General features: G+C 40.6%; 1 long non-coding RNA gene across 1 annotated transcript in view; it reads right to left on the bottom strand.

The window, feature by feature from the left end:
• Positions 1 to 19,659: 19,659 nt before the first annotated feature.
• The window catches only part of LOC309604875, a 59,035-nt gene continuing 52,661 nt past the window's right edge, over positions 19,660 to 26,033 (bottom strand). Inside the window, exon 2 of the long non-coding RNA XR_014231111.1 lies at positions 19,660 to 22,529. This is a non-coding gene — a long non-coding RNA (uncharacterized lncRNA). The remainder of the gene's footprint in view (positions 22,530 to 26,033) is intronic.

The raw sequence follows: 26,033 nt of genomic DNA, 5'->3' as shown, positions 1-26,033 counted from the left end.
TTTCCATTGGGGTAAAGCCAAAAAGACAATGAAAAGAGAACACGGCCATATTATTCATCATTCTTCTGTGATAAATTCATGATTACCCCTTATTTTTCAGTGAGGGTGTTTTCTGACAGTTGACCTTTATAATTCATCTATTAGATAGTTTCAATTCAATGACCAATTTTTAAAAATAACTTTGGCAGGCCCCCTGGAGTTTCAGCCATTTAAACAAAACATAATAGAATTTTCCAAAAAAATAAAAGATGATGCCTTTATACAGCTTCCAAACAGTCCATCTGGAAAACTAGAACTAATAAACTTATGAATGAGATTCTCATTTTCCTGTTCTCAGAATCCCTCCCCCCATTGTTTCATTACTCTTTCAAAACCCTAATACGAAATTATTCCCTCTAGGAAGTCTTCCTGATTAATCACTTCCAGATCTAATTACATGTTGTTCATCATATAAACAATAATTGTGGGTACAGTTTCAATTAGGTTCACCTTCTCTGGTTTGTATATGGATTTAAAACTTCATAAGTCTTAGGATATGAGTGTACCTCCTGCTTTCCTAAGTGACGACTCATGGGCAGGGGATCTTCTCTTTTGTGTCTGTATAACTATCCCTTTACTCTCCCCTCATGCCCAGGACTGCTGTAAGCAAAGACAAAGGAGGAACTTATTTACTGGTGTAGTGAAAGATCTTGGGCTCTGCAAATCGCAGAAGTGAAATTCCAGCTCTACTATTTACAGCTGCTTGGAGGGAAAGAATCTATATTTAAAAGCTTAATTTTCTTACATGAAAACGTGATAATAAATTCTTGAGAGCTTGTGTGATGATTAAGTCAGATATGTGTTCAAAAGCACTTAAGGATGCTTGTAGATCCTTCAAAAAGTATTTGTTTCCTTAGCGATATGATTGTAGAAGCTACTGAATCTATGAGATGTATTTTTCTTTTGTTGGTGACATTTGAAATTTATTTCCAGAAGCAAAACCTTTTATGCCAGATTAGAAATAAGACTGAGGGAATTCCCTGGCGGTGCAGTGGTTAGGACTCCGTGCTTTCACTGACGACGGTGCGGGTTCAATCCCTGGTCTGGGAACTAAGATCCCTCAAGCTTTGAGACACAGCCCCCACCAAAAAAAAAAAAAAAAAAAGAAGTAAGATTGAAATTGTAAATAATGTTGGGGGCAAGGAACAATCAAGTCAAATATCTTCACTCTGCCAGGTCTGATAAATATATGGCCACATACCCCAACACTGCTCCTTCCCTAACCAGTGATGGACACTGCCCATTTGTCAAAGCAGAGTATCCCATTCAGCTTGTGACACATCTGAGAACTCTCAACACGGGACTCAAGGCAGACACTGGCAATCAACTGGAGTTCGTCCACTCATGCTAACATACACCCTTGACACCTGGCTACTTTCAGAAGGGCAGGATTTGATTAAAGGATTAGGGGACAATTGGAGGAAGAGAGTAAGGGAGAATTCATTGCTGAATGTAGAGGTGAGAATGCGCTCCAGGAGAGGAAAAAAGGTGCAAGTTCTCTGGCCTGATATATTTTCTAAGATGTTACCATTACCAACAGAGTTACTTCTCAGGGTCCAGTCGAAAGAATTATTCCACGGACAACTAAATAAAATTATTGCTAATTATGAGGTGTTCAGCGGGGTGGTGTGGTAGAGAATAGCTTGAGGAGCCCTGCTGCAGACAGACTGGTCTGTCGAGGCCCCTCTAAGAAGGTGACATTCGGGCTGAGATGTAAACAATGATCTTCAGGAACCAGCCATTCACAAAGGAGCAGGAAGAAGCAAGTAAGAAAGTTTCAGACCAGAATCAACTTGGGCTCCTCACAAAGTCTGAAAACCAGGAGGTCCGGAGCAAAGTGAGCAAAGGAGAGTGACAAAGGATGAGTATAAAAGTGAGCAGGGCTGGATCATGCAGAATTCTGGGGCCCATAATAGGAAGCTTGTAGAGACACTGAAGGGCTTTTAGGGTAGTTATATGATCTTAGGTAGATTTAAAAAGCCCTCTCTGGTTACTGTGTACGAACAGGATGGGAAGTGGGGATGGGTCAAGAGATGAAGAGAAGAGATAGGTTAGGAGACTAGGTGAAAGAGAATCAGGGTTTAGTCTGGAGAAGGGGATAGTAATATGTGTCCAAGAGGTTGCTACTCTAGGACTTGCTGATACACTGACAAAGGGGATGAGGAGAAAAGAGGAGTCATAGGTGACTCTGCATGCTTGGTGATGGTGCCCTCTACCCAGATGAAGGCTAATAGGAGGAGTAACTTGTGGGGCGGGGGGGCAGTGATTTTCTTGCAGAACAAGCTGTGTCATTCAGTAGCCACTTACTCTTATCCAATGGGAATTCTGGGCATGTGTGCTCTTATTAGGGTCATTCATTGATTCAACAGCTATGTATCATGTGCCAGACCCTCTTCTAGGTTTGGGGATTGCCAAAGCTCTTGGTCTCATGGAATTTCTATTCTACTAGGTATGGGGTGTGTGTGTGTGTGTGTGTGTGTGTGTGTGTGTGTGTGGTACGTGCACACAAAAGAGTACATAATATACCAAATGGTGATGAGTGCTATGAATAAAGTGAAACAATATGAAGGATAAAAAAATTAAGTGTATGTGTGTGTAAGGGGGGTGGTTTGCTCTTTTATATATGGTGGTTGGGAAACCCTCTATGATAAGGTGACATTTGATTAGAAAGATGAAGGAGCTGACAAAGAGAGCTATGTGGCTATCTGGGGGCATTTCAGGCAAAGGCAGAGGAAATGCAAAGGCCCAGCTTGCTGTGTCACTCATGTCGTCACTCAGCTGCAAGGAGGCCTGAGTGACTAAGCAGAGTGATGGAGGGAGAGTGCACTGAGAGAGGAGCCAGAGAGGTATTGGGGCCAGGTCTCATATGACCTGCCATGGCCACTTTAAGAAATTTGGACTTGACTGTGAGTGACAGGAGGAGCCACCACAGCATTTCTACCTTTATTGAGGACACACCAAATATTCCCATTTGCAGCCCCTATTCTTATTAAATGAGGAAACATTTTTTATGTTTCCTTTGTGGTGAAGCATAAAAAAATAGGTCAAGAATTTGTGGTGAAGCATAAAAAAATAGGTCAAGAATAAAATGAGTACGGAGGTACCTTCTAGCAAAAATTGCCTAAACCAAGAAGATATCAACATTTCTCTGACCCAGGCCATTTCATCACTGAGCAACTTGGGATAAAATCTCTGCAGCTGGCAAATTCTGCTATAGGAGGGGCATGATTTAGGGAAAATAGGGAAGTTTCTCAACTACCAAAAACCTTATCCATCCATCCAACCAATCAACCAACCAATCAATATTGATCGATCTTCTACTCCACGTACAGTGGTGAACTAGGCACTATGAATATATGCGGATGGATAAGACTCCCATGTTCTGTGTTTTCTTAGATTCTGTTTGTCCTTTTGCATCCATTAATCACAGGGTCAAGCTAATAATCAAAGTAGTTTATGTCTCCCCTGTGATCCAGCTTACGTGGGTGCACAAAAATCATATTATGAACTGACCAACCAATCCTGAGGCCATACTACCAACCACCTCCTTTCTCTAACTCTCACACAGCAAACCAATATTTCCCCTGCCTTAAATCAACCCAGGGCCAGGTACCAGGAAACTAGGCCCAGTCCCTCTGTTCCAGAACTTATGGGAATTATTCAAACTAGCCAATCCTCAAGCTGTTTACCTTGTCCAACCTCATCTTTCCCACAGAAACCCCAATAAAGACTGTGGCCTGTGCTTTCCCCTACGTCCTGCTTCTGCCTTCTAACCAAACCCGGTGCTTCTCCATGTGGCCCTGTGTGGCACAGGTGCCCCCTGCTCTCAGGAATTGTAAGTAATTACACGTCTTTCAATGGCATTAACCTCTTCATGTCGTCACTCAGTCACCTTAAAACCTCCTTCCCGGAGAGACCTTCAAGATGGCAGAGGAGTGAGACGTGGAGATCACCTTCCTCCCCACAAATACATCAGAAATACATCTACATGTGGAACAACTCCTACAGAACACCTACTGAACGCTGGCAGAAGACCTCAGACATCCCAAAAGGCAAGAAATGTACCTGGGTAGGGCAAAAGAAAAAAGAAAAAGCAGAGACAAAAGAATAGGGACAGAACCTGCACCAGTGGGAGGGAGCTGTGAAGGAGGAAAGGTTTCCACACATTAGGAAGCCCCTTCACTCTCAGAGACGGGGGGAGGGGGGGTGGGCGGGGGGGGGGAACTTCGGAGCCACGGAGGAGAGCGCAGCAACACAGGTGCGGAGGGCAAAGCAGAGAGATTCCTGCACAGATGATGGGTGCCGACCAGCACTCACCAGCCCGAGAGGCTTGTCTGCTCACCCACCAGGGTGGGCAGGGGCTGGGAGCTGAGGCTCTGGCTTCGGAGGTCGGATCCCAGGGAGAGGACTGGGGTTGGCTGTGTGAACACAGCCTGAAGGGGGCTAGTGCACCACAGCTAGCCGGGAGGGAGTCCGGGAAAAAGTCTGCACTTGCCTAAGAGGCAAGAGACCATTGTTTCGGGGTGCGTGAGGAAAGGGGATTCAGAACACCGCCTAAATGAGCTCCAGAGATGGTGTGAGCTGCAGTTATCAGCACGGACACCAGAGACGGGCATGAAATGCTAAGGGTGCTGCTGAAGCCACCAAGAAGCCTGTGTGCGAGCACAGGTCACTGTCCCCACCTCCCATCCCGGGAGCCTGTGCAGCCCGCCACTGCCAGGGTCCCGTGATCCAGGGACAACTTCCCCGGGAGAATGCACGGTGCACCTCAGGCTGGTGCAATGTCACGCTGGCCTCTGCCACCTGCAGGCTCACGCCACATCCGTACCCCTCCCTCCCCCCGGCCTGAGTGAGCCAGAGCCCCCAAAGCAGCTGCTCCTTTAACCCCATCCTGTGTGAGCGAAGAACAGACGCCCTCAGGCGACCTACACGCAGAGGCGGGGCCAAATCCAAAGCTGAACCCCAGGAGCTGTGTGAACAAAGAAGAGAAAGGGAAATCTCTCCCTGCAGCCTCAGGAGCAGTGGATTAAATCTCCACAGTCGATTTGATGTACCCTGCATCTGTGGAATACCTGAATAGACAACAAATCATCCCAAAATTGAGGCGGTGGACTTTGGGAGCAACTGTAGATTTGGGGTTTGCTTTCTGCATCTAATCTGTTTCTGGTTTTATGTTTACCTTAGTTTAGTATTTAGAGTTTATTATCATTGGTACATTTGTTTATCGATTTAGTTGCTCTCTTCCTTTTTTTTATATATAGATATATATATATATATTTTTTCCTTTTTCTCTTTTTGTGAGTGTGTATGTGTATGCTTCTTTGCGTGATTTTGTCTGTATAGCTTTGCTTTTACCATTTGTCCTAGGTTCTGTCTGCCCGTTTTTTTTTGTTCTTTTTTTTTTTTTTAGTATAGTTTTCAGCTGTTGTTATCATTGGTGGATTTGTTTATTGGTTTGGTTGCTCTCTTCTTTCTTTCTTTTTTTTTATGACTTTTTAATATTTTTATTTTTAATAATATATTTTTTTATTTTAATAACTTTATTTTATTATTATTTTTTTCTTTCTTTACTTTTCTCCCTTTTCTTCTGAGCCATGTGGCTGACAGGGTCTTTGTGCTCCGGCCGGGTGTCAGGCCTGTGCCTCTGAGGTGGGAGAGCCGAGTTCAGGACATTGCTCCACCAGAGACCTCCTGCCTCCACATAATACCAAGTGGCAAAAGCGCTCCCAGAGATCTCCATCTCAACACTAAGACCCAGCTCCACTCAATGACCAGCAAGCTCCAGTGCTGGACACCCTATGCCAAACAACTAGCAAGACAGGAGCACAACCACACCCATTAGCAGAGAGGCTGCCTAAAATCATAATACGGTCACAGACACCTCAAAACACACCACCGGACACGGTCCTGCCCACCAGGAAGACAAGATCCAGCCTCATCCACCAGAACACAGGCACCAGTCCCCTCCACCAGGAAGCCTACACAACCCACTGAACCAACCTTACCTAATGGGGGCAGAGAGCAGAAACAACAGGAACTAGGAACCTGCAGCCTGCGAAAAGGAGACCCCAAACACAGTAAGTTAAGCAAAATGAGAAGACAGAGAAACACACAGCAGATGCAGGAGCAAGGTAAAAACCCATCAGACCAAACAAATGAAGAGGAAATAGGCAGTCTATTAGGAGCACCTCAATACATAAGACAAATGCTAACAGCCATAAAAGGGGAAATTGACAGTAACACAATCATAGTAGGTGACTTTAACACCCCACTTTCACCAATGGACAGATCATCCAAAATGAAAATAAATAAGGAAACACAAGCTTTAAATGATACATTAAACAAGATGGACTTAATTGATATTTATAGGACATTACATCCAAAAACAACAGAATACACTTTCTTCTCAAGCGCTCATGGAACATTCTCCAGGATAGATCATATCTTGGGTCACAAATCAAGCCTTGGTAAATTTAAGAAGATTGAAATCGTATCAAGTATCTTTTCCAACCACAACGGTATGAGACTAGATATCAACTACAGGAAAAAAACTGTAAAAAATACAAACACATGGAGGCTAAACAATACACGACTTAATAACCAAGAGATCACTGAAGAAATCAAAGAGGAAATCCAAAAATACCTAGAGACAAATGACAATGAAAACACGACAACCCAAAACCTATGGGATGCAGCAAAAGCAGTTCTAAGAGGGAAGTTTATAGCAATACAATCCTACCCCAAGAAACAAGGAAAATCTCAAATAAACAACCTAACCTTACACCTAAAGCAATTAGAGAAAGAAGAACAAAAAACCCCCAAAGTTAGCAGAAGGAAAGAAATCATAAACATCAGATCAGAAATAAATGAAAAAGAAATGAAGGAAACAATAGCAAAGATCAATAAAACTAAAAGCTGGTTCTTTGAGAAGATAAACAAAATTGATAAACCATTAGGCAGACTCATCAAGAAAAAAAGGGAGAAGACTCAAATCAATAGAATTAGAAATGGGGGGGGGGCTTCCCTGGTGGCACAGTTGTTAAGGATCCGCCTGCCAATGCAGGGGACACGGGTTTAAGCCCTGGTCTGGGAAGAGCCCACAGGCTGCGGAGCAACTAAGCCCGTGCGCCACAACTACTGAGCCTGCACTCTAGAGCCCGTGAGCCACAACTACTGAGCCTGTGTGCTGCAACTACTGAAGCCTGCGTGCCTAGAGCCCATGCTCCACAACAAGAGAAGCCACTGCAATGAGAAGCCCGTGCACTGCAACAAAGAGTAGCCCCCACACACCGCAACTAGAGAAAGCCCACATGTAGTAACGATGACCCAATGTGCCAAAAAAAAAAAAAAAAAGAATTAGAAAGGAAAAAGGAGAAGTAACAACTGACACTGCAAAAATACAAAGGATCATGAGAGATTACTACAAGCAACTATATGCCAATAAAATGGACAACCTGGAAGAAATGGACAGATTCTTAGAAAAGCACAACCTCCTGAGACTGAACCAGGAAGAAATAGAAAATATAAACAGAGCAATCACAAGCACTGAAATTGAGGCTGTGAATAAAAATATTCCAACAAACAAAAGCCCAGGACCAGAGGGCTTCACAGGCAAATTCTATCAAACATTTGGAGAAGAGCTAACACCTATCCTTCTTAAACTCTTCCAAAATATAGCAGAGGGAGGAACACTCCCAAACTCATTCCATGAGACCACCATCATCCTGATACCAAAACCAGACAAAGATGTCACAAAGAAAGAAAACTACAGGCCAATATCACTGATGAACATAGATGCAAAAATCCTCAACAAAATACTAGCAAACAGAACCCAACAGCACATTAAAAGGATCATACACCATGATCAAGTGGGGTTTATTCCAGGAATGCTAGGATTCTTCAATATATGCAAATCAATCAATGTGATACATCATATTAACAAATTGAAGGAGAAAAACCATATGATCATCTCAATAGATGCAGAAAAAGCTTTCGACAAAATTCAACACCCATTTATGATAAAAATCCTCCAGAAAGTAGGCATAGAGGGAACTTACCTCAACATAATAAAGGCCATATATGACAAACCCACAGCCAACATTGTTCTCAGTGGTGAAAAACTGAAACCATTTCCTCTAAGATCAGGAACAAGACAAGGTTGTCCACTCTCACCACTACTATTCAACATAGTTTTGGAAGTTTTAGCCACAGCAATCAGAGAAGAAAAAGAAATAAAAGGAATCCAAATCATAAAAGAAGTAAAACTGTCACTGTTTGCAGATGACATGATACTATACATAGAGAATCCTAAAGATGCTACCAGAAAACTACTTGAGCTAATCAATGAATTTGGTAAAGTAGCAGGATACAAAATTTATGCACAGAAATCTCTTGCTTTCCTATACACTAATGATGAAAAATCTCAAAGAGAAATTAAGGAAACACTCCCATTTACCATTGCAACAAAAAGAATAAAATACCTAGGAATAAACCTACTTAAGGAGACAAAAGACCTGTATGCAGAAAACTATAAGACACTGATGAAAGAAATTAAAGATGACACAAACAGATGGAGAGATATACCCTGTTCTTGGATTGCAAGAATCAACATTGTGAAAATGACTCTACTACCCAAAGCAATCTACAGATTCAATGCAATCCCTATCAAACTACCAATGGCATTTTTCACAGAGCTAGAACAAAAAATTTCACAACTTGTATGGAAACACAAAAGACCCTGAATAATCAAAGCAATCTTGAGAAAGAAAAACAGAGCTGGAGGAATCAGGCTCCCTGACTTCAGACTATACTACAAAGCTACAGTAATCAAGACAGTATGGTACTGGCACAAAAACAGAAATATAGATCAACGGAACAGGATAGAAAGCCCAGAGATAAACCCACGCAAAATAAGGTGGGTCAACTTATTTTTGATAAAGGAGGCAAGGATATACAATGGAGAAAAGACAGCTTCTTCAATAAGTGGTGCTAGGAAAACTGGACAGCTACATGTAAAAGAATGAAATCAGAACACTCCCTATCACCATACACGAAAATAAACTCAAAATGGATTAAAGACCTAAACGTAAGGCCAGGCACTATAAAACTCCTAGAGGAAAACATAGGCAGAACACTTTATGACATAAATCACAGCAAGATCTTTTTTGACCCACCTCCTAGAGAAATGGAAATAAAAACAAAAATAAACAAATGGGACCTAATGAAACTTAAAAGCTTTTGCATAGCAAAGGAAACCATAAACAAGACGAAAAGACAACCCTCAGAATATGAGAAAATATTGGCAAATGAAGCAACTGACAAGGGATTAATCTCCAAAATTTATAAGCAGCTCATGCAGCTCCATATCAAAAAAGAAAACCAACCCAATCAGACAATGGGCAGAAGACCTAAATAGACATTTCTCCAAAGAAGATATACAATTTGCCAACAAACACATGAAAGGATGCTCAACATCACTAATCATTAGAGAAATGCAAATCAAAAGTACAATGAGGTATCACCTCACACCAGTCAGAATGGCCATCATCAAAAAATCTACAAACAATAAATGCTGGAGAGGGTGTGGAGAAAAGGGAACCGTCTTGCACTGTTGGTGGGAAGGTAAATTGATACAGCCACTATGGAGAACACTATGGAGGTTCCTTAAAAAACTAAAAATAAAACTACCATTCGACCCAGCAATCCCACTACTGGGCATATACCCTGAGAAAACCATAATTCAAAAAGAGGCATGTACCAAAATGTTCATTGCAGCTCTATTTACAATAGCCAGGACATGGAAGCAACCTAAGTGTCCATCATCGGATGAATGGATAAAGAAGATGTGGCACATATATACAATGGAATATTACTCAGCCATAAAAAGAAATGAAATGGAGGTATTTGTAGTGAGGTGGATGGAGTTAGAGTCTGTCATACACAGTGAAGTAAGTCAGAAAGAGAAAAACAAATACAGTATGCTAACACATATATATGGAATCTAAGGAAAAAAAAAAAAAAAGGCCATGAAGAACCTAGTGGCAAGACAGGAAGAAAGACACAGACCTACTAGAGAATGGACTTGAGGATATGGGGAGGGGGAGGGGTGAGATGTGACAGGGCGAGAGAGTGTCATGGACATATACACACTACCAAATGTAAAATAGATAGCTAGTGGGAAGCAGCCGCATAGCACAGGGAGATCAGCTCGGTGCTTTGTGACCACCTAGAGGGGTGGGATAGGGAGGGTGGGAGGGAGGGAGATGCAAGAGGGAAGAGATATGGGAACATATGTATATGTATAACTGATTCACTTTGTTATAAAGCAGAAACTAACACACCATTGTAAAGCAATTATACTTCAGTAAAGATGTTTAAAAAAAAAAAAAAAAAGAGTCACGTACCACAATGTTCATTGCAGCACTATTTACTATAGCCAGGACATGGAAGCAACCTAAGTGTCCATCATCGGATGAATGGATAAAGAAGATGTGGCACATATATACAATGGAATATTACTCACCCATAAAAAGAAATGAAATTGAGTTATTTGTAGTGAGGTGGATGGAGCTAGAGTCTGTCATACAGAGTGAAGTAAGTCAGAAAGAGAAAAACAAATACAGTATGCTAACACATATATATGGAATCTAAAAAAAAAAAAAAAGGTTCTGAAGAACCTAGGGGCAAGACAGGAATAAAGATGTAGACGTAGAGAATGGATTTGAGGATACGGGGAGTGGGAAGGGTAAGCTGGCATGAAGTAAGAGAGTGGCATGGACATATATACCCTACCAAATGTAAAATAGATAGCTAGTGGGAAGCAGCCGCATAGCACAGGGAGATCAGCTCGGTGCTTTGTGACCACCTAGAGGGGTGGGTTAGGGAGGGTGGGAGGTAGACACCAGAGGGAGGAGATATGGGGATATATGTATATGTATAGCTGATTCACTTTGTTATAAAGCAGAAACTAACACACCATTGTAAAGCAATTATACTCCAATAAAGATGTTAAAAAAAAAAACAAAAAAAACTTCCTTCCCTCTTCTCCCTCTCCTTCTTCTTTCTTTGAGTCAAAAATCTCTTCCTTCCCTTTGTCTCTTACCTAATTTCCTCTTTGCTGTGCCTAAGATATGGTTTCTTTGCTCAAGCAGCCTGATCTGTGTTCCTCCTGCCCTCTGAGACCTGGAACGTGGGCGTTGGTTGGTTCTTGCTTTTCTTAGGTGCACTGTACTTTGGCCCCATCGCTTGTGGACAGTAGGCTCCCTCTTATTTGCCTTTGAGCAGTGCTGCAATTCCCCTTGCTCCTGATAGACCTCAACGAAAATCTAGAATATCTTCCGGCCACTGCTCATTCTTAGAAATACATTTCTACTCTACTTAGTGCCTTTGGGTAGTTATCATGGTTAATGTTTGTACTTTAATGCTCCCTCTTGAGCAATGGTTCATCCAGCTAAGTCACACATTTGTGATAATTAGAAAAGAGGTGACCGACATGGTGATTTAATTCTATGGCTTAGTTTGGGAGATAAATTTTTTTTTATTGTTATGACAGATCTGGGAGGCACTCTTGGCTAGCATTCATTTATTTTAAGGGGGTGAGAGGTTGTGTTTTTCTAACTCTTTAGTTGAGCTTGCTGACCTTTTTAAAGTCATCAAAATCCAATAATACTGTTTAAGCGTCCTTGTAGAATCTATGCTAAACACTAGCAATTGAGTTCAAGTGAAAACAATCAGTGTCCTCTGATATTTATATTCCAAAGCTGACACAAACGCAAAACAGTTTAACACAGTACCGTGAAATATGCTCATGTGTTATAATGATTAATTCACAATTGCTTCCTAGGTAAAGTTTTAGCAACTAAGTGCTGAGCCTCCCCTGCTACTATACCTACTGAAATACACTAGAAATGCCTGGTGCTCAGACACTGATCCCAGTAACAGTGAGAACATTCAGTGAAAATTTTAAGCTTTCAACAAAAAAAGCTTAAAATTTGTTATATTCCCCATCCCCAGAAAAACGTCTTAGGCTTGTTCCTCCAACTGCTTTTATTCTGGATTTCCCTCCTTAGTGACTGGTAGCTTGGTGTTTTGATTCAATATCAGGTTTCAGCTGGCTATAATGTGTCAAGTAACTCCATTCTCACAGTGTACATTTATTGAGCTTCCTCTTCTTATTCTTCAGGCATCTCTTAAGAGGCCCTGCCGTGACACGTGAAGTCCATCTGGTTTTGCAGCACAAATCTGCATGCATCTTTCCATCCCTCAGGAGAACTGAAACCCTCCAACTTTCCCTAATGCCAGTTGGAGCAAATCTTAACAACAACTTAATCCTGCATTTTACAGGTCAACTAGCACTTATCTAAGTAATTAACAAGCCTAGTTCCCTGCTGTGTGAAAGCTTTCAAAATCCTACAGAACTGGACCTGTAAATTCCTAATCCCATGACCACACCCTGGCACAGAGCTTGATGGCAGTCACTTTGTGTGGGTTTATTCTTTAGCGTGCAATAGGAAAATCATTCTGGACTTCAGGCAAGAACTCTCAAGACAAGAAACTGAGATGGGGGAGAGAGATGTCCTTTGTGCATCCACTAAAGAAAAACCTCAGGCTGCGCACTTCAACTCTACAGGGAAACGGGGACTATGCCAAAGAGAGACGGATTTCAACCCTGTGTCGGCTGAAATCTAAAACGCAGTCATTCATTTGAACTGCAGCTAGGAGTTAGTTCTATGTATCTGTGACTTTGAAAAGGCAATATCCATCGTGGTGCTATTTCTCTTGGACTTGGGGCAAAAGGACTTGAGCAGAAGGTTCCCATCACTACAGAGACATTTGAGGGAGGGAGGGAGGAAGAACAGTACGTCCCTCGTCTCTCATTTGGAGATCTCTCCTCCTCATGACTGCTCTTTCTTATTCCTTATGTAGGGGTTTTGCAAATGGCCCATAAAAATGAAAGCCTCACTATTTCTTATTCTGCCATCAACTCACACTTTGAAAAGAGAAAAATTGCCTTTACTGGTTTGACATTAATTTATTTTACTTCATTTATTGTTAGATGAATATATATATATATATATATATATATATATCCTCTCTCCAGTGGATTGTAGGCTTAGGGGAAGGCAGTAGCTCAGTAATAGTTATTAGCACTGCGGGAGTAGTGCCTATCAGACTGTATAATTAATTAATTTATTTATTTATTTTTGGCTGTGTTGGGTCTTCGTTTCTGTGCGAGGGCCTTCTCCAGTTGTGGCAAGTGGGGGCCACTCTTCATCACGGTGCGCGGGCCTCTCACCGCCGCGGCCTCTCCCGTTGCGGAGCACAGGCTCCAGACGCGCGCAGGCTCAGTAGTTGTGGCTCACGGGCCTAGTTGCTCCGCGGCATGTGGGATCTTCCCAGACCAGGGCTCGAACCCGTGTCCCCTGCATTGGCAGGCGGATTCTCAACCACTGCGCCACCAGGGAAGCCCTATCAGACTGTATATGAACAAGAGTTGGCTGTCAGTCACCCCTGGAAGTGGCCATCTTGACCACTTCCTTCAAGTGTCTCTTTCACCGACGGTGAATAATAATCACATTCCTTGGAAAGGTATGATCATAGCTTCATGACTGTACACATGTAAGTGTGTGGATCTGTACACCCAGGGGCAGGATGATGAGTGAAACCAGCCCCTCCATCATCAAAATAATTTGATAACACATACCATATATTCTAAATGTTCAAAACACAGCTAACAAAAATATTCCTGATATTTCACTCCTTCAAGATCACAGCCCTTTTGTTCTTCGATAAATACCACGACTCCCTTTCTTTTAAAACGGATACCTGAATCTCTCTTCAGACATACGCCTCACCTTCTTTATTACCCTCATTGTCAAAGTGCTACTATTGCCCAACTGATTCTGGAACTTTGGGAGGGGCAATTTTCTAGTTCTCTCCATTTCCCACATTTACTTTAGAACTGGTTCACAAGTCACCCCTAAAACCAGTTTGGGTACTTTATAATCATTGCACTTCATTTACTTTTTAAAGAATTATTGAGGTGTAATTTACATAAAACTCACCCATTTTAAGTGCACATTTCAATGATTTTCAGCAAAGTTACAGAGTTGCACCACAATCTAATTTTAGAATATCTTCATCACCTGTTTCCATCCATAGTCCTAGCAACCACTAATCTACTTTCTGACTGTATAGATTTGCTTTTTCTAGATATTTCGTATAAAAAGAATCATATAATATATGGGCTTTTGCAACTGGATTGTTTCATTTAGCACAATGTTTTTGTTTTTAAGGTTCATCTATGTTGCAGCATGTATTGATACTTCATTCCTTTTTATGGCTGAATAATATTCTGTTGTATGTGTGTACCATACTTGTTTATCCACTCATCAGTTGATGGATATTTGGGATGTTTCCAGTTTTTGGCTGTTACGAATAGAGCTGCTCTGAATGTTCACAGTCTTTGTGCGGACTTTAGTCCTTTTTTATCAGAAAATGTACTTCTCAATTTTATCTTGCATTTATTCTCAGTAGCTTTACAACATGAGACTATTCAAAAGAATGTATCACAGACTCTGAAGGTGATGCACAAAGAAAAGCTTTTCTGAAAATACTTTCTACACAGACAACACCATTGGACTAAGATGTGATTGCACTGAAGAAGACAATATTTATTTGATATATAAACATAGGGGCATTGCTTATAAAATAATCTCATATGTACAGCTTAATTACACCACTCCTGTGAGTCTACAACAGTTTAGCTCAATACCTTGCAGATAGTAGCTTCTTGATAAATATTTGCTGATTGATTTTAAAACGCCCACAGGGTTCTCCTTGGGAAGTAAAATCTCAAAAGCTTCAATGCTCAACAGTTGTGTTTTTTTTTTTTCTCATTTTGTGTAAACAACCAAAGCCCCCTGACAGAACATGACAAGCTATCCAAAGACCCCCAAGTCACATTTATCTACCAGGCAGCTGCATTGATCTTCCTTCATCTCAAGAGACCCCTGTCAGAGCAATTGCTCTGCAGGCTTGGAGAGGCAAGAAGCATTTGTGCTGGACCAGTGGGAGCATTTGGTCTGCCAGGGCATTATATCTCCATGAGAAACAGTCCCAGGAGGCAAGCTTTCTCTTGGCAAGTGTCTCCCCTGCCCCTTGCTGGCACATGTTTTCAGAAGGTTGACTGGCCTAGATCCAGTATTGGCTCACTTCCCCTCACTTGCTCCCTGTACACTGTTCCAGGCCTGTGTGGTCAGATTTGGGCTGTTAACTCAGCAGACTCCGACCACTCTGTGGAAAGTAGAAGCACTCTGTGGCCTTGCTTGCTGACATTTTAGATGCCTTATTGGCTCTGGGGAGCCACTAATACACATATGCCTGTGGTCTGCGGGCTCTGGGGTGGCACTCAATGAAAACCCATCATTAATTAGACAAACGAAGTGTTCTTCTTTGGGTTTTTCCGGTGCTCAAGAAAACAGCATATTAGAAATGCAGTCTGAGCGTCCGCCCACAGCCCATGCTCTGTGCGCCTCTTCCCTAGGAGCGCTGCCAAGGGCAGAGAATGACAGGCTCTTTCTGCCAGGTTCTACCACCTCAATGGTCTGCTCTTTCCCACTTTCATGTGGTCACAAATTGTTTCTGGTTTATTTTTCAAAGCACCTTCATACATGTATTAACTCATGTCATAAGCACAGGTTTTAGAACTTAACATAAAGTGTATTTAAATAAGTATAATTCTTTTCCACCAGATTTCATTTCAGTAGACACAATTAAAATTTAATATACTCAACGTTTTATTGTTTGCTCATTACCCATTTATCTCCCTTCAAAAAAGAAACAGCTATATATGTAAGGGAGATTAAGAGGTACAAACTTCCAGTTGCAAAATAAATGAATCACAGGTATAAAATTTACAGTGTGGGGAATGTAGTCAACAACCTACGTAATATCTTTGTATGTAGTTGATTTACAAGACTATGTTAGTTCCATAGCCAGTCAATATTTCTGTATGTTTCAAAATGATCAGATTGTGATTAGACTTACTGTGGCGATCATGTTAAAACATACAGAAATATTGAATCACTATGGAACTAACATAGTGTTGTAAACAATTGCACTTCAAAAACAAATAAGCAGGGGCTTCCCTGGTGGCGCAGTGGTTAAGAATCTGCCTGTCAATGCAGGGGACACGGGTTCGAGCCCTGGCCCAGGAAGATCCCACATACCGTGGAGCAACTAAGCCTGTGCGCCACAACTACTGAGCCTGAGCTCTAGAGCCTGTAAGCCACAACTACTGAGCTCACGTGCCACAACTACTGAAGCCCACGTGCCTAGAGCCCATGCTCTGCAACAAGAGAAGCCACCGCAATGAGAAGCCCGCACACCACAACAAAGAGTAGCCCCTGCTCGCCGCAACTAGAGAAAACCCGTGCAGCAATGAAGACCCAATTCAGCCAAAACAAAACAAAACAAAAGCAATAACAAAAACAAAACAAATAAGCAAACTCATAGAAAAAGAGATCAGATTTGTGGTTTCCAGAGGCAGGGGGTAAGGGGAAGGGGAATTGAATGAGGCAGTCAAAAGGTACCAACTCCCAGCTATAAGATAAATAAGTACTAGGAAGCCAATGTAAATGGTAAATATAATGAACACAGCTGTATGTTACATATGAAAGTTGTTGAGAAAGTAAATCCTAAGAATTGTCATCACAAGGAAAAAGTTTTTTTTCTTATATCTTTAATTTTGTGTCTCTATGAGATAATGAATGTTCACTGAACTTATTGGGATAATCATTTCATGATGTATGTAAGTCAAATCATTATGCTGTACACCTTAAACTGATATAGGGCTATCTGTCAATTATATCTCAAAAAAACTGGAAGAAAAAAAAAGCTGTATATGTTACTCATTAGCTAATTAAAAATTTTTTCCCGGCATTGCTGTTAATTAACTCTATCCATATAATATGGTTATTGTCTCTCCTCTTCCTTTGAATATATTTTTTTATAAATTTATTTATTTATTTGTTTGTTTTTATTTTTGGCTGCATTGGGTCTTCGTTGCTGCACCTGGGCTTTCTCTAGTTGCGGTGAGCGGGGGCTACTCTTCGTTGCGGTGTGCAGGCTTCTCGTTGCGGTGGCTTCTCTTGTTGTGGAGCACGGGCTCTAGGCACACAGGCTTCAGTAGTTATGGCACGTGGGTTCTTGAGCGCAGGCTCAGTAGTTGTGGCACACGGGCTTAGTTGCTCTGCAGCATGTGGGATCTTCCCGGGCCAGGGTTCAAACCCGTGTCCCTTGCATTGGCAGGTGGATTCTTAACCACTGTGCCACCAGGGAAGCCCCTTCCTTTGAATATTAATCCTTAGTATCTTTCTTTGACTGTTTGGCCTACGCACTGTAGGGCACACCTATTTTTGTTTGCCCAGCACCCTCCCTTCTGAAAACAGTGCTCACTACCCACCCTTGCTCCTCCAGCCAAGGGATCCCGGTAGAACGTTCCTCTTCTTACCCAACTCTGACTGGCTGGCCCAGGGATGGACAATGACCCACGTTAACCAATCACAGTTCTTTCCTGGAACTATTCCAGCTGAACTGAAGGGGAAGCGGGGTCTTTGCTCTCTGATCAAGATGGTCTCATGTTTGCTTAAGAAAGTCCCAGATGGGTATTGTCATTTGCAACCAAAAGGTTTGACATACATACCTACTCTTTTCCTATAATCTTAGCTGCAGTCTTTCTGGTTGTATAACTTTATTACCAGCTTTGTGGTCAGCAAATTAAAACAAAACAAAATACATGCTATAATACTTTTGCATTGTCCTATTTTCGTTTTATAACCTAAGGATCTTTTAATAGCTCTAAGGGTCACGAGAGAGAAGAGACGAGTATAGGAAGGTGTTTAGAAACCACATCACTATGGAACATTGCAAACAATTGAGTATTCAGCTAGAAAAACAAATAAACAGCCTCTGGGGAAGGGGTGGTGGAAGTAAAGCTCTTTGCGATTATTTGAAAAGTTATGTGGAGAAGGAAGTAAAGTTTGTTGCTTGTCATTTTTATAGAGGCATCAGTCCCCAAGACTGGAATTAGCAGAGTCTGATTGTTGTTCTTTATAAAGAGAAAATACTTTCTAATAACCAAAGTGTACCAAAAATGAAACAGGATTCCACTCAAAAAGTAAGATTCCTTGCAGTGCAGCTTGCAGGATCTTAGTTCCCTGGCCCCAGCAATGAAAGTGCCAAGTCCTAACTAATGGACCGCCAGGGAATTTACCTCCCCCCTTTTTAAAAATATATTGGAGTATAGTTGATTCACAATGTTGTGTTAATTTCAGGTGTACAGCAAAGTGAATCAGTTATACATATACATATATCAATTTTTTTTCAGATTCTTTTCCCATATAGGTTATTACAGCATATTGAGTAGAGTTCCCTGGGCTATACAGTAGATCCTTGTTGATTATCTATTTTATATACAGTAATGTGTATATGTTAATCCCAATCTCCTAATTTATCCCTTCCCCCCACCCTTTTGTCTTTGGTAACCATAAGTTTGTTTTCTACATCTGTGACTCTATTTCTGTTTTGTAAATAAGTTCATTTGTACCCTTTTTTTTTTTAGATTCCACATATAAGCGATATCATATGATATTTGTCTTTGTCTGACTTACTTCACTTAGTATGATAATCTCTAGGTCCATCCATGTTGCTGCAAATGGCATTATTTCATTCTTTTTTCATGGCTGAGTAATATTCCATTGTATATATGTACCACATCTTCTTTATCCATTCCTCTGTTGACGGACATATAGGTTTTTCCATGTCTTGGCTATTTTCAATAGTGCTGCAATGAACACTGGGGTGCATGTATCCTTTTGGATTATGGTTTTCTCTGGATATATGCCCAGGAGTGGGACTGCAGGATCATATGGTAGTAGAGGTGATTGTTTAAGGCCTCCTGAGTGAGGGATATTACTTGGCGTTGAAGTGGAGATGGAGATGGGAATATTGCCGGAGAGAGAGGTCAGAAACTCGGAGCTCTGCCTAGGATTAGGACCAGGATTCATCTGGGACAGGAATAGGTTCTCATCCTGTATCCCGCCATGCTGGAGCATCTAATCATTAATGTCCCTGATTGCATTCATTTAAATTATTTAAATGGTAGCTATATCTGGCCTCTCTGGATCTTGGTTCTCTCAAATAGGAAATGGAAAACTTGGACTAGCTTAGAAGTCTCCAGACATTCTTATTAGGGATCAGAGAGGGAGGACTGACAGGAAATTCTAAAGGTTGGAGAGGTGAGGAGATGCAACGTCCAATATTCCACATACAATGCTCTCTCCCTCTCTCTAGGCATTGGAACTGTGTTATGGCTGAAGAGGTAAATGGAGGGAGAGAATGATGGGGAGTGAGGGGGTATAAGCAGGACTGGTGACATAATTTGTAGGGCCCTGCATAAAATGAAAATTCAGAGCCCCTTGTTAAAAATTTCAAGATAGCAACAGTAGAGCATTAAACAAAGTGCAGTGTCCTTCTAAGTGCGGGGCCCTGTGTAACTGCACAGGTCATGCACCAATAAAGCCAGCCCTGGGTGTATGACAACACCTGTATCAGTTGGAGCAATTTTATTTGAGGCTCCTTGTCTAGATAATTTCAAAACTCTCCTTTGGCTACAACAGGGGATATTTCAATCAATAAATCAATCGAAACCTTCACTGATCATCTATATACTAAAAAATTTGGTAATTCTATAAGTAAACAATAGAAGGAACAAATAAATGCCCAACAATTACTAAATTTCTCTGAATTTTCTAAAATTGGAATGATTGTGGATTTGGCTCATTATGACAATCTGTTCCCAAAGAGGCCTGTCAATTAAGGGGATTTGTCTGCATTGTTTACCATGCATTTTATCCCCGTTTGTCTTTATTCGGAATCAAGTGCATACAGTTATCCTTTACTCTGGGATTGGTGTCAATGAACCATTTTTCTTCTCTTATTCATTCAGCAACTACTTACTGTACCTTCTGAACATTATATGCCCCACACTGTGCTAAGTATTGAAACCACTGGGGACAAGTCTACAAAGAAGGATGGCTGGTGTGATGGGGTGAAGAGTCATCTAACTCATCTAAAGGAAGACAGTAACATGAGCCAAGACATGAAGGTCAAAATCTTAAATTGGTCATTTGGTGTTCAATCCTTTTATGGGTCACCAAAAAAAAAAAAAAAAATCATCAGTTGGTGACCTTTCCAAGTTGTTGGATGTGGGGCTTTGGAGTGGCCTGAGCCATTGGTTCTGCACAGAGATGCTTCAAAGCCTTATTTAAAATGTTTGAGGAATTCCCTGGCGGCCCAGTGGTTAGGGAGCTGCACTCTCACTGTTGAAGGCCAGGGTTCAATCCCTGGTCGGGGAACTAAGATCCCACAAGCTGCGCAGCGTAGGCCTCTTTCCCCCCTCAAAAAAAGTTTGGATCCCCAGGAAGCCCTATTATATACAAGTTTACCAGGAAATTTGGGGAGGAATGGGGTTGATGGGCTTCATCGTTTATGAAATCAAGAGTGCTGGTAAAAGAAGTAATGCTTTAAAAGTTTTGAGTCCTGAGTCTGCACATGGTCATCATTAACCAACTTTACTTGGAGTGCACATCAGGTGGAACATCAGTCTGTCTGTAAATTTAAGCAAGCTCTGTTAGATGGGAACATGGAACATTACTCTACACATGGCATGAAGAAATGTACCTGTAAGATGCCAGAAAAAAAAATTGGGAAATGGCAAAGAATCCAGTGTTGCTGGAGTGTAGGATGTATGTGGGGGATGACGTGGGAGGTGAATATAGAAAGGGAGCTTGGAACCAATAGTGGAGGGTCTGGGAATGACAGAGGAGTTTGTCATTGATTCTATGAACAAAAAGGAGTTTTTGAGCAGGAAAGTGCCAAGATCAGAGCAGCCCTTTTAGGAATTTAATTTGTCAGTCACACCTGGCACTAAGTGGTAGCAATTCTTATTATCTTATTATGTAACAGTTTAAGCAGTATGTATTTAGAAAAAGTAACCACAAACAATGTACAGCAATGCCATTTCCCCATAGTCTCCCCAGTCTGTTGAACTATCGACTATCATGGTCTAGCTCTCCATGTATTTAGGCCTTCTTCAATTTCTCAGTAGTTCTCAATCATCATTCATTAAATTCATCCCCAAGGATTTTTCTTAATACTAGTATAAATAATACTTAAAAATTATTTCCAATTGTTTATTGCTAGTGTATAGAAATATAATTGATTTTTTAATGTTGAAATTATATCCTGTGACCTTGCTAAATTCACTTATTTCTATTAAGTTTGGGTTTTTTGGGTAGATTTTTAGAATCATTTTCCAAGTACACTATCATGTTGTCTATGAATAAAGTACTATTATATCTTCCTTTATAATCTGTAAGTCTTTTATTTCTTTTCCCTGTCTGTTTTACTGGCTAATACTAATAGAATTGTCAGAATAGACATTCTTGCTTTGTTTCCAGTCTAAGGGGAAAGCCTTCAGCCCTTTAGCATTAAATATGATGTCAGCTGTGGGTTTTTATGAATGCCCTTTATCAGACTGAGGAAGTGTTCTTCTTTCTCTAGGTTGCTAAGAGTTTAGTTGGATTTTGTCAAATTCTTTTGCTGCATCTATTAAGGCAATCTTATGATCTTCTCCTTTATTCTTTTTTTGTAAATTTATTTATTTTATTTTTTGGTCGCGTTGGTTTTCGTTGCTGCGCACGGGCTTCCTCTAGTTGCGGCGAGGAGGGACTACTCTTCGTTGTGGTGCACGGGCTTCTCATTGCAGTGGCTTCTCTTGTTGAGGATCATGGGCTTTAGGTGCACGGGCTTCAGTAGTTGTGGTGTGTGGGCTCCGTAGTTGTGGCACACGGGCTTAGCTGCTCCACGGTATGTGGGATCTTCGCAGACCAGGGCTTGAACCTGTGTCCCCTGCATTGGCAGGCAGATTATTAACCATTGCACCACCAGGGAAGCCCTCTCCGTTATTCTTTTAATGTAGTGAATGACATTGATTGATTTTTATTATTGAACTAACTTTGCATTCCTGCCTGCAGCCTGCTTGGGCATGATGTACTATCCTTATATATAGCTGGATTCAGTATGCTAATATGTTGTTAAATATTTTTTCTTTTATGTCTAAGAAGGTTACTTATCTATAATTTCCTTTATTATAATGTCCCTGTCTTATTTTGATATCAGGGTAATTCTGGACTCATAAAATGAGCTGGTAAGTGTTCTCTCCTTTTTTTTTTTTCTAAAAGTATATGTGAAAAATGGGTATTGTTTCTTGCTTAAATATTTAGACCACTTGATGTTGTCTCATAACGAATGCACCAAGGCTCTGTTTGTTTTATTTTCACTCTTTTTTTCTCTCTGTGATCCAATTTGTTTAATTTTTATTGCCCCATCTTCCAGACCACTGATTTTTTTCTAAAGTGTCCAATATCCTGTAAATAAATAAAAATCCAGTGATTATTTTCATTTCAAATATTTTATTTTTCATTATTGTTTCACTATTATTTTCATTTGCTTTTAAAAAATACTTCTCATTTCTCTGTTGAGCTCCCTCTGTATTCCATTATTGCATTAGTTTCCTGCAGCTGCTGTAATAAATTACCACACACTGGGTGGCTAAAAATAGCAGAAAAGTATTCTTTCACTGTTCAGGAGGCCAGAAGTCTGAAATCAGTATTACTGAGCTGAAATCAAGGTGTTGACAGGGTCACACCCTCTCCAAGACTCTAAGGGAGAATCTGTTTCACACTCTTCCATCTTCTGGTGAATTTCTTGGCTTGTGGCCATATCACTCCAATCTTTAGGGCCCATATCTTCAGATCTTTCTCTACTCTGTCTTCCCTTATCTCTCTCTCTCTCTCTCCTCTTTCTAGGTGTGTGTGTGAGAAATTTCCCTCTGCCTCCGTCTTATAAGGATACATGTGATTGCATTTAAGGCCCACCCAGATAACCTAGGATAATCTCCCATCTCAAGATTCTTTATCACATCCACAAAAACTTTGCCATATAAGGTAACATTCACAGGTTTCAGGATTAGGATGTATAAATCTTTGAGGGAGCTATTTTTCATTCTATCATATTCATTATATCCATTTTTTTCATTTAAATTTTCTAACACATTTATAATAACTCTTTTTAAAGTTTTTGTCTGCTAATTCCATCATCTCAGTCTTTTCTATTGACTTTTTTTCTTCCAGCTATGAGTTATATTTTTCATCTTTTTCATATGTCTAGTTATTTCTGATTGTCTGTTTGGATACTGTAAATGCTACATTTTTTTTAGAAGGTAGATTTTGCTCTCTTTTTACAAAGAGTCTTGAATTCTGTTCTGAAAGGTAGTTCTTCTGTTGAGGGGTTACTTTATCTTGTTCAGACTTGTTTTTAAGTTTTATTAAAATGGATCTAGAATAATCCTAACTTTGGGCAAGAGTAGTCTTACTCTTAAGGCATGGTCTCAAGTGTTGAGCAAGGGTTGTGCAGCAAGATTTCTGGCTGGTTGGAATTCCAATATCTCCCCCCAGTACTGTGTGACCTCCAGAATCTCTGATGATCTTACTGATCCTCTAGTAGCTATTCTCTGCCAGGCCTACATTAGTCTTGCAATGTACATATTTAACTTTGTACTTGGCCAAAGACTCAAGGTTACCCTAGGCTAATTTCTGGAGCTCTTTCTCTGCATGGCTTGCTACCTGCCCTCTAATGCTCTGCTCTGTAAAATCCAGCCACCTTCGTGGCCCCCCACCTCCAATCTCTGTTTCTTCCATCTTTCTTTTCTCTCTCATACTGTTTGGAAATAACTCCCATGCAGAAAGATGTGATGAATGTGGAGCCCACCTAAAGTTTTTATTTTTTAAAGAATCAAATTCCTCCTGTATCTATTGTTTAAAGCTTGAATATAACTTTTCAAGTTCAAAAAGTTGGAACACAACTTTTAAAGCTTGAAGGTAACATAACAGTTTTATAATTGTTTACAATATAAAGATAAATTTGATATCTGTTGGTAAAAACCCTAAGTCCATCCAGAGAAAACCATAATTCAAAAAGATCCATGCACCCCAATGTTCATTGCAGCACTACTGAAAATAGCCAAGACATGAAGCAACCTAAATGTCCATCTACAGAGGAATGAATAAAGAAGATGTGGTACATATATACAATGGAATATTACTCAGCCATAAAAAGGAACAAAATAATGCCATTTGTAGCAACATGGATAGAGATTATCATACTAAGTGAAGTAAGTCAGACAGAGAAAGACAAATATCATATGATATCACTTTTATGTGGAATCTTAAAAAAAAACAATACAAATGAACTTATTTACAAAATAGAAATAGAGTCACAGATGTAGAAAGCAAACTTATGGTTACCAAAGGCAAAAGAGTAGGGGTGAGGGCTAAGTTAGGAGGTTGGGCTTAACATATACACAGTACTATATATAAAACAGATAACTAGGCTTCCCTGGTGGTGCAGTGGTTGAGAATCTGCCTGCCAATGCAGGGGACACGGGTTCGAGCCTTGGTCTGGGAAGATCCCACATGCCCCGGAGCAACTGGGCCCGTGAGCCACAATTACTGAGCCTGTGCGTCTGGAGCCTGTGCTCCGCAACAAGAGAGGCCACGATAATGAGAGGCCCGCACACCGCGATGAAGAGTGGCCCCCGCTCGCCGCAACTGGAGAAGGCCCTCACGCAGAAACGAAGACCTAACACAGCCAAAAATAAATAAATAAATAAATAAATTTATTAAAAAAAAAAAAAGTCACAGGCTGGCAATTCTGCACTCCAGCAATATTTACCATAGCCAACACACACACACACACACACACACACACACACACACACAAACACACACAAAACAGATAACTAATAAGGACCTACTGTATAGCACAGGGAACTCTACTCAGTATTCTGTAATAACTTCTATGGGAAAAGAATCTAAAAAAGAATGGATATATGTATATGTATAACTGATTTACTTTGCTGTATACGTGAAAGTAACAGAACATTGTGAATCAACTATACTCCAATAAAAATTTTTTAAAAACCCTAAGTCCAATATTACTTTTTTGTTTTTTGGGTTTTTTTTGCCTGTTCTGCGCAGCCTGCAGGATCCCAGTTCCTCAACCGGGGATCAAACCTGGGGCCCCAGCAGTGGAATAGAGGAGTCCTAGCCACTGGACCACCAGGGAATTCCCTTACTATGTTTTTTTTTAATTAATTAATTTTTATTGACATATAGTTGCTTTACAATGTTGTGTTAGTTTCTGCTGTAAAGCAAAGTGAATCAGCTACACCTATACATATATCCCCTCTCTTTTTTGGATTTCCTTCCCATTTAAGTCACCACAGAGCACTGAGTAGAGTTCCCTGTGCTATATGGTAGGTTCTCATTAGTTACCTATTTTATATCCCTTACTATGTTTTTAAAGCTTGCCATTTACTAAGTATTTGTGTGGAAGGCTAAACACTTTACATGAATTTTCTCATGTAATTGTCAAATAACTCTATGTGGCATATACTACATTTTGTAGATGGGTAAATGAGATTTGCGGAGGTTTAAGTAGCTTTCCTAAGGTCACAGATTTTGTAGGTGGCATATTCAAGGTTTGAATTCGTCTGTATCTGATTAAAAGCCCAAGTTCTTAACCATTACATAATAGAGTACACTTAAAAACACCAAGACCCATATCTGGCAATATAGTTGAAATAGTTGAAATTCAATGAATCAGTAAAGCAGGCCTATTCAAATTTCTAGTAATGCAACTATACAAGTGCTTTAGAGTAGTTGGCGAGTCATTTGCCTGTTTGATTTTCCCCACTTCTCCATTTTTCTCTTTGCTGTTCATTATTGAAGGAAACCACTTTTTCCAGGCTTGCCTTTCCTCTGGGTTCAAGAAATAATAAAGGAACTTCTTCAGGATAAAAGCAAGTGACA

This window comes from Balaenoptera borealis (genome assembly GCF_965194805.1).
Source record: "Balaenoptera borealis genome assembly, chromosome: 11".
NCBI lineage: Eukaryota > Metazoa > Chordata > Mammalia > Artiodactyla > Balaenopteridae > Balaenoptera > Balaenoptera borealis.
Note: the sequence above shows the minus strand (reverse complement) of the source record. Positions and strands in the feature narration are given on the sequence as shown.